This window comes from Diceros bicornis, chromosome 26 (assembly GCF_020826845.1).
Source record: "Diceros bicornis minor isolate mBicDic1 chromosome 26, mDicBic1.mat.cur, whole genome shotgun sequence".
Lineage (NCBI taxonomy): Eukaryota > Metazoa > Chordata > Mammalia > Perissodactyla > Rhinocerotidae > Diceros > Diceros bicornis.
This window is the reverse complement of record NC_080765.1, coordinates 13,060,266-13,070,318: the sequence shown is the minus strand read 5'-3', so window position 1 is coordinate 13,070,318 and position 10,053 is coordinate 13,060,266.

Genomic DNA, 10,053 nt, shown 5'->3' with positions numbered 1-10,053 from the left:
TGGGGGTTCCCAGCCAGAGGACAAAGGGTGATGTCATTCCAGTTCAGCCAGGCTGGTGGCTCGTCCCGGAACCAGGAACCAACCGGGCTTTCTTGACCCCCAGGGCAGCAGTTAGGAGAACTGGAAAAGCCGGTGAGGAAGGGAAAGGCCAAGAAGTAGTGGTGGGGGAAGAGAGTGGACGAGGGTGGACAGGGCTGGAGACCCACTTCCCTGGGAAGGAAGTGGGAGGTGGCTGGAGCTCTGATGCTTAGGAGTTTAAGCTGCACTCTTGCCCACCGGTCACCATGCGGCCTCCTCTGGGGACAGTGACTTGGGAGGCAGCACAGCACGTATGGTGGTTTCCCCCTAGCACCTCACACACAGCATGTCCTTCTGTCAGCTCGGCTCCTCTCCAGGGACCCCCAAGCCAGGACACACCCAGTCCACCCACTTCTCCCCACTGCCACCCTCCCGTCCAGGCCACCGTCACCTCGCCCCTGACCGCTGTGCCAGTCCCCTTAGGCTCCCTCCTGCACTCCGGCCACTATGGTCTACCTCTCCCCAGCAGCTGAGGGATCTTTCTAGAAAGCCAATTGGTCCAGCCCTTCCCTGCTTTGCACTCTGAATAAAGTCCAGGCTCCTTATCACACCTCCCACCCCTTATTGCACCTGCCACACCCTGGCCTCACCCTCCCTGCCTGCCCTGCCCCTTCTGGCCTCAGAGTCCCCGCCCCGCTGGTCCCCTGCGTCCTCCACGACCCCAAACCAGCCCCATCCGCAGCCGGCCACACAGTTGCTGATGGGGACTCCACCTGGCCAGTTGCTCAGGCCAAAAGCCTCCTGTCCTCTCACTGCCCACATCCAGTCCCACAGGAAACTGACCACTGGCCACCTCCACAGCCACCACCAGGGGTGAGCCTGGATCTCCACAGGACCCTTCTAACCGTGCCTCTGCTTCTGCCTTGCCACCCACTCTGTTCTCAACACAAAATCTTTAACAGTGGGAGTGACAACCTGCCACCCCCTGCTCACACCCCTCCTCTGGGCCCATCACCCTCAGGAGGAAAGCACAGTCCTTATAATGGGCCGTCCAACCCTCCCCACACTCCTTACCTCTCCTACCTCCCTCCTACAACTGCCCCTCGGACATGCTTATGTTTCTGCCTCAGGGCCTTTACACTCACTGTTTTCTCTGCCTTGACCAAGTTTTCCCGCCTCCCTTGCAGCCTCCCTTGGGGGCCATGTGACTGAGTTCTGGCTGATGGAGGTGATGTGTGCACCTCCAGACTCTCCATCTTCCCTAGTCTGCTGGCTGGGTGCAAAGGACCTACCAGATGATGGGGCTACAGATGGAGGAGCTTGGACACTGCAGGGTCAGGCAGGTGGCCACCGCTGACCAGGAACAGCTGTGCTGGCCTGTGGGTGAGCGAGAAATAAATGTGAGCTGGGTTCGCTTGCTGGAACTTTGGGTTTGTTTGTTACAGCAGCTAGCTAGGGTCTCACCCTGGCTGGTACACACACACAGATGCAAAATTGCACCTGTGACAGCCCTCCAAGGGGACTCAGTGCCACTCGATGGTAAAAGAGGAACCCCTGTCTTGGTGCAAAAGGCCGGAGATAGCGTCCCTGGGGAGGGGACATGAGCACTGAGATCTGAAGGGAGAATGGGGATTAACTCATCAGAGGAAAGGGAAGGATCTCCCCAGCAGAGAGCGTGGCGCAGGCAGAGGCCCCGCAGGGGAACGACGGCACAGACAGGAGTGAGAGGCTAGTGCAGCCGCAGCAGAGGAGCAGAGAGGAGGGGGCAGGCCCCACCAGGGCCCTACTCCAGCCTCTTCTATCAATTCTCACGCCCATTTTCTCGGTTAGTCCTTACAGCCACCCTTTAAAAGTGGGTTGACCCTACCTGTTTTGCAGCCGGAGAAACAAGTTCCGAGAGACAGGGGGGCCCACCCGCCCAGCCCAGCAGCGGGGCAGGGGGGCAGGTGGGCCCAAGGAGCCTGGGTCAGCTCAGGCTATTGCCTGCTGAGTGGCCACCTGGGCTGGGACAGGACTTCCAGGCTGGACGTTCTCAATTTCCCCACCTCCTGCCTCCAGCACGTGTCTGACCTCTTGGTAATGATGGAGGGGCCCTCCCTGGGAGGAAGGGGAGGCCTCAGCCCTTCGGGCTGGCAGGGACAGGGCTGGGGACCCAGGGAGGGACAGGGCCAGAGCCATCACCAACTTTCATCCAAAACGCTGGCTCCAGCTGCACGTCAGCTTGGCTCCTGGAGGACGCCATGGCTACTGCACCCCAGGAGGGTCTCCATGGTGGGGACCGGGTAGGGACTTTGGCGTGGTGGGGTGGGGTCGGTAGACCTTTCAACTGGTGGATTCAGCCCCCAGTAACTGATTGGACTGAGGCTGCTGGACCAAGTCCGAAGAGAATCGGGGTTGCTCGCCCAAACGCAGCAGACCTGGCAGTGCCTTGAGCCTCTGAGGCAGAGGGAGGAACCAGGAGGGAGGGAATTGGGGGGCGAGAGAAAAAACAAAGAGAGGTGCCCTGGCCCGTGCAGCCTTTCCTGTGGGACTTCTCAGAGCCTCCATCTCTTGATGTGTTCTGTGACTCCCAAGGGAATGGCCGCACTGCACAGCAGTTCCCAAACCGACTTCCCTGAAGAACCTCCACTGCAGGAGCGTCTCACAAGATGTGAGTCCCGTGGAATAGAACTGGGAGCCCTGGCTGGCACAAAGGCACAGCTAGGAGTCAGACCAGCAGCCTGAGTAGGAATGCCCGCTCAGACACTGGCTGGCCCTGTGACCCTACAGAAGGCTCCTCACTTCTCCGAGCCTCCTCATCTTCACAGTAACATGGGGCCTCTCATCCCCGGGTGTTTAGGGAGGATGGCACCAGGGCTGACCTGTGGGCACACAGCTCCCTGCCCAACCCACGGTAGCAATCATGGTTGTAAGAGATGGATGCTCAGGGGGAGAGGTGAACAGAGCCCCCTGGAGTGGATGCCAGCCCCCTCACCGTCTGCACAGGAAGGATGGTTGGAGGGTCACACTGGCCTCACAGCAGAACGTCCAAGGGATGTCCCCTCCTCCCCCACTTCCCAAGGCCACAGTCAGGTCAGCCAGTGGCTCACTTGGGTGTCCGTGGATGCCAACGCCATCCCTTCGGCCCTAGGCAGGAGAGGGAGCTGGACACTGCAACACCCCATTTTAAGGGGCTGCCCATTAATTAGGCCCGATGAATAATGCATGCCACCTCAGTATATTAATAGCATATTTATATGGTGTGCTATGGATAGTATACGTCCTCGTCTGAACACCTCACAAATAATTCACGACCCTGCTCCTCTCCCGGGCTCCAGAACCTGGCCGGGGCTTCAGCTGGGGCTCGTGGGTTGCTTCCAACAGCCAAATTTTACATTTCATTATAAATGGCTTTGCTGGGCATGTCGGTAACTTTTACATTTCCATCCACTTTATTATTAATGGCTTTCCTGAACTGTAACAGCCCAACGTCGCACACAATGCATTATAAATATTTGATTCAGCATCTATAGTCTGCCATTTATCATTTATAACGGGTTACAAAAACATTATAAAACATTTACCGCACATTTATAGATCATTTTCAGCTACTACGACGATGTGTTAAAAATACATTATTAATCCTCCTCACGCCACTTATAGGAGCCCCTTGTAATGGGGCCTGGCCCTCCCGGCTCCTGGTAAACAGAGCATGCAGGGGCTGGCGGGGGTGGCCAGGCAGCAGGACCAGGGCGGACGGAAGCCCGGCCCTGCCTCTGATCTCTGTGTGTCTTGGACCAGATCACAGCACCTCTCTGTTCACAAAACAGGTCACAGTGACAGATGCCCTTTGTCGAGCCCTTTCTGTGTGTCAGGTGCTGCTTACAGCCACCCTGGGACTTAGGCATCACTTTCGTGCCCATTTACAGATGTGGAAACAGGCTGGGAGAGGGAGTGACTTGTACAAGGCCATATCCAGGGCCTGCTGAGTGGCATTAGAGCCCAGGGGTGTCTGTCTGTGCCTCTGTGTTACCTGGCCCAGGGCTGGGGGCCAGAGGTCAGATGAGGCTGCCCCGCCCCTCAAAGGAGCAGGACTGGAGGACTCCAGGGAGTGGAACTCAGACAACAATTCAGGGTGAGAGGACTCGGGGTGGGGGACTCAGACGAGGAGGATCTGGGTGGGGGCCCTGGGATGGGGAGACCCAGGGCGGGTGCGGGCCTGGGCTGGTGCACCCGCACTCTGGCCTCTGACCCGGCAGCCCCTTGGCTCCTGCAGCCGCATGCTTTGCCATCGCAGTGGCTCTCTGGGCTGGAATTTTGGCTGTGGGCACCTGGAATACCGTCTGTAATGCTGATGGGGGGTGAACGGGCCCGAGGGGTCTTGGGGACCCAGCGGCCCCTCAGATCCAGCTCTGTGTCCTCAGGAGGCCCACAGGAGGCTGGGGACGGTAGCGGCAGCCCAGACGTGTGGCAGTCAGCAGCTGCTCCCTCCACCAGAGGGGCCAGTGGGGCCCTGGGCTCTGCAGCCAGAAGTCCTGCCCTAACCCCACTCCTCTCCCTGCGTGTGGGCAGGTGGGGAGGAACCAAACCTTACTGAGGGGCCTGCTCCCCCAATCTTCCTCTTGGGGTCTGCTCTCCTTACCTGGAGCAGCTGGGACCACACCATTCACTGGACAAAGTCCCACGGAGCCCCACCATGTGCCAGGCCTACCCTTGCTTCCCATGGAGCCCCACAGTCCCCTCCAGGCCAGACTTTATACGAGGAGGGCACAGGCAAGAAACCAGGGCTGTGGGCTCACCACCTACACGGGACAGCAGGCGAGAGCCCTGGGCCTCCAAAGGTAGGTTGATGAGGGGGAGAGTCCCCACCTGGGGAACTCCTAGTCCTTCAAGACCCACTTGACATTTCACTTGCTCTGAACAGCCCTTCCCGACTCCCCCAGGCACAGGCCCAGTGGGATCTGAACTCTGATGCCCTGGGGGCCCAGCCGGGGCCTGGCGCTGGGATGGGGTCTGGACCATGAGAGGGCTCTATAACTAGACTTCTAGCTCTGCCTGCCAGCCCCCCTAGAGCTTTCCTAACAGGTCACTTCTCCAAGGAGGAGAGAGGTGGCAGGCCCTGGAGGTGGCCTCAAGCCACAGCCTCCCCTGCCAAGACACTTGAAATGACCCCACCCGCCAGGCCTGGCCTAACTGGGTCAGAGCGTGACGCTGCTCCGAGGAAGGAATAGGGGGAAGGGGGGGGGTCCTGGCCCAGGACCCCTAAGCAGCTCCACCCTGTGTGACTGTGGGCAACTGTCTGGCCTCATTACCAGCTGTGAAAGGGGCCGTAGGCCAGCCCTGCCAGGATGAACATGGGGGCATGCGCCCCGGGGAGCCCTCGTGGAGAAACCCAGGGCCCCAGGCTGCTTGCGCCTCCCTTGGCCCTCGGCCCTCAGCCCGGCCCCGCTGGCTGTCTGGCCTGTTTGAAGGTCAGGGCCCACCCCTCCCCAAAACTGAAAACGAAACCAGGTGTTTGTTAGGAGGCTGCAAGGAAGCAGGTGAGCTCATCACCATGGCAACGCCCCACCTGGCCCCACCCTCCCCACCTGGAGAAGGCGGCCCAGTGCCTGGCTGCCTCTCACCCTGCCTGGACTCAGCACCAATTCACCCCCTGGGGCTCCCCTCCCTCCCAGCGTGAAGGGGACGGCGGGGCCTGGGACCGACCCCCAGAACAGATAGGCAGGAACCCGTCCTCAAGGATCCTGTGGACTGTCCCCTCCTCGAGACCGGTCCCCAAGGCCCCTGGGCCTAACGGCTCTGTTGGGGGTGGCCATGGGTAAGGAGCTTGGTGGGGGGATCAGAGGGAGGCCGGGGCATGGATCATGGCGGGACTCTGGTGGCTACCAGTCCACCCACATGCTCTCCGTCCATCCTGGGGCTGCACCATCAGTCTGACCTGCAAGCCTTTGCTCTCAGTTTCCCCCACGGCCGTGCTCCCCTCTTGCGCAGATTCCAAATCTCCAGTGTACCTGTTCATCTGCCCAGGCTCAGCCAGGCCTCCGGAGTCTTCTGCCGCACGGCCCCCTGGGAGACAGGGCAGCAGACCCAGGCTGAGATCCCAGCTTGGCCACGCAGCAGGCGCCAGACCCCACGCCGCCTCTGTGGCTAGTGCCTCTTCGAGGGGCCTGGTGTGTGTGTGTGTCGTCCCCACCTGCCTCACGCACGGGCGCCCCAACCAGGAGGCACCAAGTGCCTGACCTGGCATGCACAGAGCATCCCCTCACCGCTCAGCAGACACTCCCCTGCCACCCGCCCACCCCGGCCAGGTAGCGCACATGGGACACCTCAGCTCATGTCATCTCCACTTCCTTGTCAGGGGCAGGGGGAGTGCAGCCCCTCCTAATGAGAGGGACACTGAGGCCCAGAGAGGAGAGCTCAGTTGCCAGAGGTCACAGCCCAGGACTGGAGCCCTAGCAGCCCTGCCCGTCCCACCTCACCACCTTCCGGACACTCAGGGACCTCCTTCCCCAAACCCGTCCATGACGCAACCTCCCAGGACTCAGCGGGCCTTGAGCAGCCCCTGTGGGAGCCCAGGTTTGAGGGCTGACCGAGAGGCTTTGCCATAGTGCCCCCTCGTCCCCTGGCTCCCACCCCAGGTCTGGGGCTTTGGGCTCTTGGAGACTGGACCTCGTTCCCTCCCTCACCTGCTTGGCACACCCCAGGCCAGCCAGACCCTGGCTGGAATGACAACTCTGACTACACAGCTAGACGCCCACCTCCCAGTCTGGCGTGGAGTGATGAGCAGTGAGAGCACACAGAACCCAGGAAGGCACCTGACCGTGGGTGCAGGAAGCCTTCCTGGAGGAAGTGCCACGGGAGCTGAGAGCTAAGGATGGAATGGGAGTGGCAAAGTGGGTAGTGAGAGGGAACAGCGGCTTGTGCAAAGGCCCTGAGGCAGAGGGAGTGTGGAGAATCTGGGCTTCAGAGGTGACCTGGCTGGGGCACTATGCTTGGGGCAAAAGGTCAGGACCTGGAAGGTTCTGAATGGGCTGTGCCCCTGGTACTTGTTGGGCTTCCCCCCTCGGCAGCCGAGCCCCACTGTGGTCTGTGGGGGCAAAGGCGCCACGTTCAGGCCTGGGAGGCAGCTGCCACCTGGGTTCTGGAGTCTGGGTGCGGGGTGGAGCGGGGACTCTAGGCCAGGTCCCGCTGGCTCCTGCCCACACTGTATTAGATGGGAGCACATCAGGCACCCCTGCCGTTTCTGTCCTCTGAGACCCAGGTGAGACATTGGGACGCTGAGGGGGGGCTCCCTCCGCCCCTCTGTCCAACTCAACCGGCTTTCACTCACCCTTACACTCATCTGTGCTCGCTCACCCACACACCCGGGGCCTGCGAGGTGTCCACACCCCTGCCCAGCATCTGCTGGGCCTCTTGGGGCCCTTCTCCCTGCACAGACCACGAGGCCCGGGGCCTCCATCTCCCCACGTGAGGGGTAGTGTGGTCAGTGCTCAGGGACACAGGCTGCAGCTCCAGCGCCCCAAGCTCCACTCTGCCAAGTACCAGCAGGGGGGGGACGGGAGCCTCCAGCTCCCCGGGCCTCAGTTTCCACGTGTCACCAGGGGCTGGCTCGCAGCGCAGGCGGCCAGCATTGGCAGTAACAGTGCATGTCTCAGGAGCACCTCCCACGTGACGAGATGGGCAAGCGCAGCCCCGCGCACCTGCCTTGACTCCCCTCACGTAACGCATCTTGCCACACGTGCCGGTCCCCTTGCGGGTCACGCCGGCTCTCTCCACTCCCGCCACCACCTTTAATGCTGTAGCAACCGGCTGTCAAGCATGGATTGTGTAGGCGCTGCCCACCTATCCTAGGTGGGGCCGTCTGCCTGCCCGCACCCCTGCCAGGACGGCCATCTACCACCCTGAGGGGGAAGGCGGTCTCTCAGGGCTGCTGGAATCCCGCCTCCCTCACAGGAAGGCTGAGCCCGTCCCACCTACGCACCTGTCCCGCCCTCCACCCCTCCTGTGTCTCATGGTTAAAAACGGTGCCAAGGCTACTGTCCTGCCACAAGGGAGCCAGCAGCAAGGGAAGGCCAGGCCACGGTGGACGAGAGGCCCAGGCTGCATCCAGCCTCGGCCCTGATGTTGGTGAAAGGGGGCCAAGGGGCCCCCCGAGCCTGCCTCTGCCCCCTGGGCCATCACACGTGGTGTCCCGGGTACAACACTCCACCCCACCTTTCCTGAACTCCAGGAGTCTGTGCTCTCACCCCTAACGTGGGAATGTACCACCCACCTGCGGTGGCTCCGGGGCCCTGGGGGAGGTGGCAGCACTTTGGGGCGCACGTGTCCAAATAGCTGTTACCCAAGCCCAAGTGGCGGTGTGTGGCATTGTGTAAGTGACATGACGCAAAAGGGGCTTTCTGGACGTGGCAATTCCTGGCAGCCAGGCTCGGTGCCCCCATAGGGCAGGGTGGAGGGATGCTGTGCACAGGGCACTCAGGCAGGCAGGATGGGGCCTCAGCTCCACACCCGGTGCGGTGCAGCCCTGGAGCCTGCCTTTCTGAGTCTCAGGGCTGCAGTGGGGTGGGGGCTCGGACTCTAACCCCCAGAAGTGGTCATCAGGCCAAGCTACATGCCCCAGAACTAGGTACTGGGAGCCACAACAGGGGCTGAGAAAAAAGCCCCACAGACAGGGGATGCTGAGGCTCCATGGAGAGGGCAGCACACAAGGAATGTGGCTTTGGACACCAAGGGGCTGTCCATGGCAGTGACATGGCGGCTGACGTGCCAGGAGAGCAGGGGACCTGGGAGGACCCAGGGAGAAGGGAGGGACTGAGCATCAGCCTGCTCCACCCTGGGAGGGGCATTGCTGATGTCCCCATGGTTGGGTGAGGCCGTGGCCCGTGCGCAGGGACTGGCTCGCATCACCAGGAGCCTCTGGGGGGCAGGGAGCACAGTGTTGCAGCCGCTGGGAGTGGAGGCGACTCCCGCCCCCTCCTGAGGACCCATCCAGCCTCAAGCCAGCCCACCCACTTGGAGGCTGTTGGGAAGGGCCTGGGTCAGTTTTTAGCCACAGTGCCCCCTGGTGGCCCCAGCTGAGCAGGAGCTGGGGGGTGGGCAGGGGACCCTGCGTGGGGGTGCACCAGGACTGGGGGGCCCACGCCTGAATCTTGAAAGCCCCAGGCAGCAGGGAGACCAGGGAGTCCGCTGAGTGCTGGGCCAGCGGGGAGAGGGGGAAGGGAAAAACGGGGTGACACCTGTGTGTTGGAAAGACCCTCCGGCTGCTGTGAGCATGGACGGGGTGGGGACGGCTTTCCCCCCAATTAAAAGTGAAGAAATAGGCCTGGAGAAACCAGTGCAGCTTGGGGGGACCCCTTTCCCTCACTAGAGGCTAACTTCCTGGGGCACTGCCCCTCGCCCCTCTTGGTAGCCCCAGGCCAAGTTCTCGGGCAGAGACCCCTATACCAGCACCTGCAGCCTCACTGGGGGACACCTGCTGCCCCCAAATCCTTCAGGGGTGCTCCCCTCCCCCTCTAGTGGGTGGGAATTTTGCTGGGCCCTCATCCCTCATCCCTGCACTCTGAGGCAGGCCCAGTTGGCACTGGCTTCCTGGAGCGATGCCCACAGCCAAAGATCGCAGGACACTGTGGTCCCTTTTGGGGTAGCAGGGGGACTGGTCTGCCCAAGCCCCGAAGGGCTGCTACACAGGTTGACCCCGAGCAAGTCCTGCTCCCTCGTACAGCCTGATGAGGCCTCATGGCTCCTACTCAACAGAGGCTGAGCCCATGGCATAGAACTTGGGGGCCAGGGATGGGCCCCGGAACTGTCACCTCTCTCTTCTCACTCTGCCTCAGGGGGAGCAGGAGGGAGAAGGGGCTAAGACTGTGTGTGCAGGCAGGGGCCCTCCTGTCTCCAGATGCACACTCTCACGTCACCTCCACCTGCCCACCCGGGAGCAGGCTGGCCCATGGGAGAGAGGTGGGCTCCCCAGGCCTGGCAGATGGGGCTCCCAACACCCGGGTCCTGCTCAACTCCCAGGTGTCGCAGGGGAGGCGAACCACACCAAGCAGCCAGCAC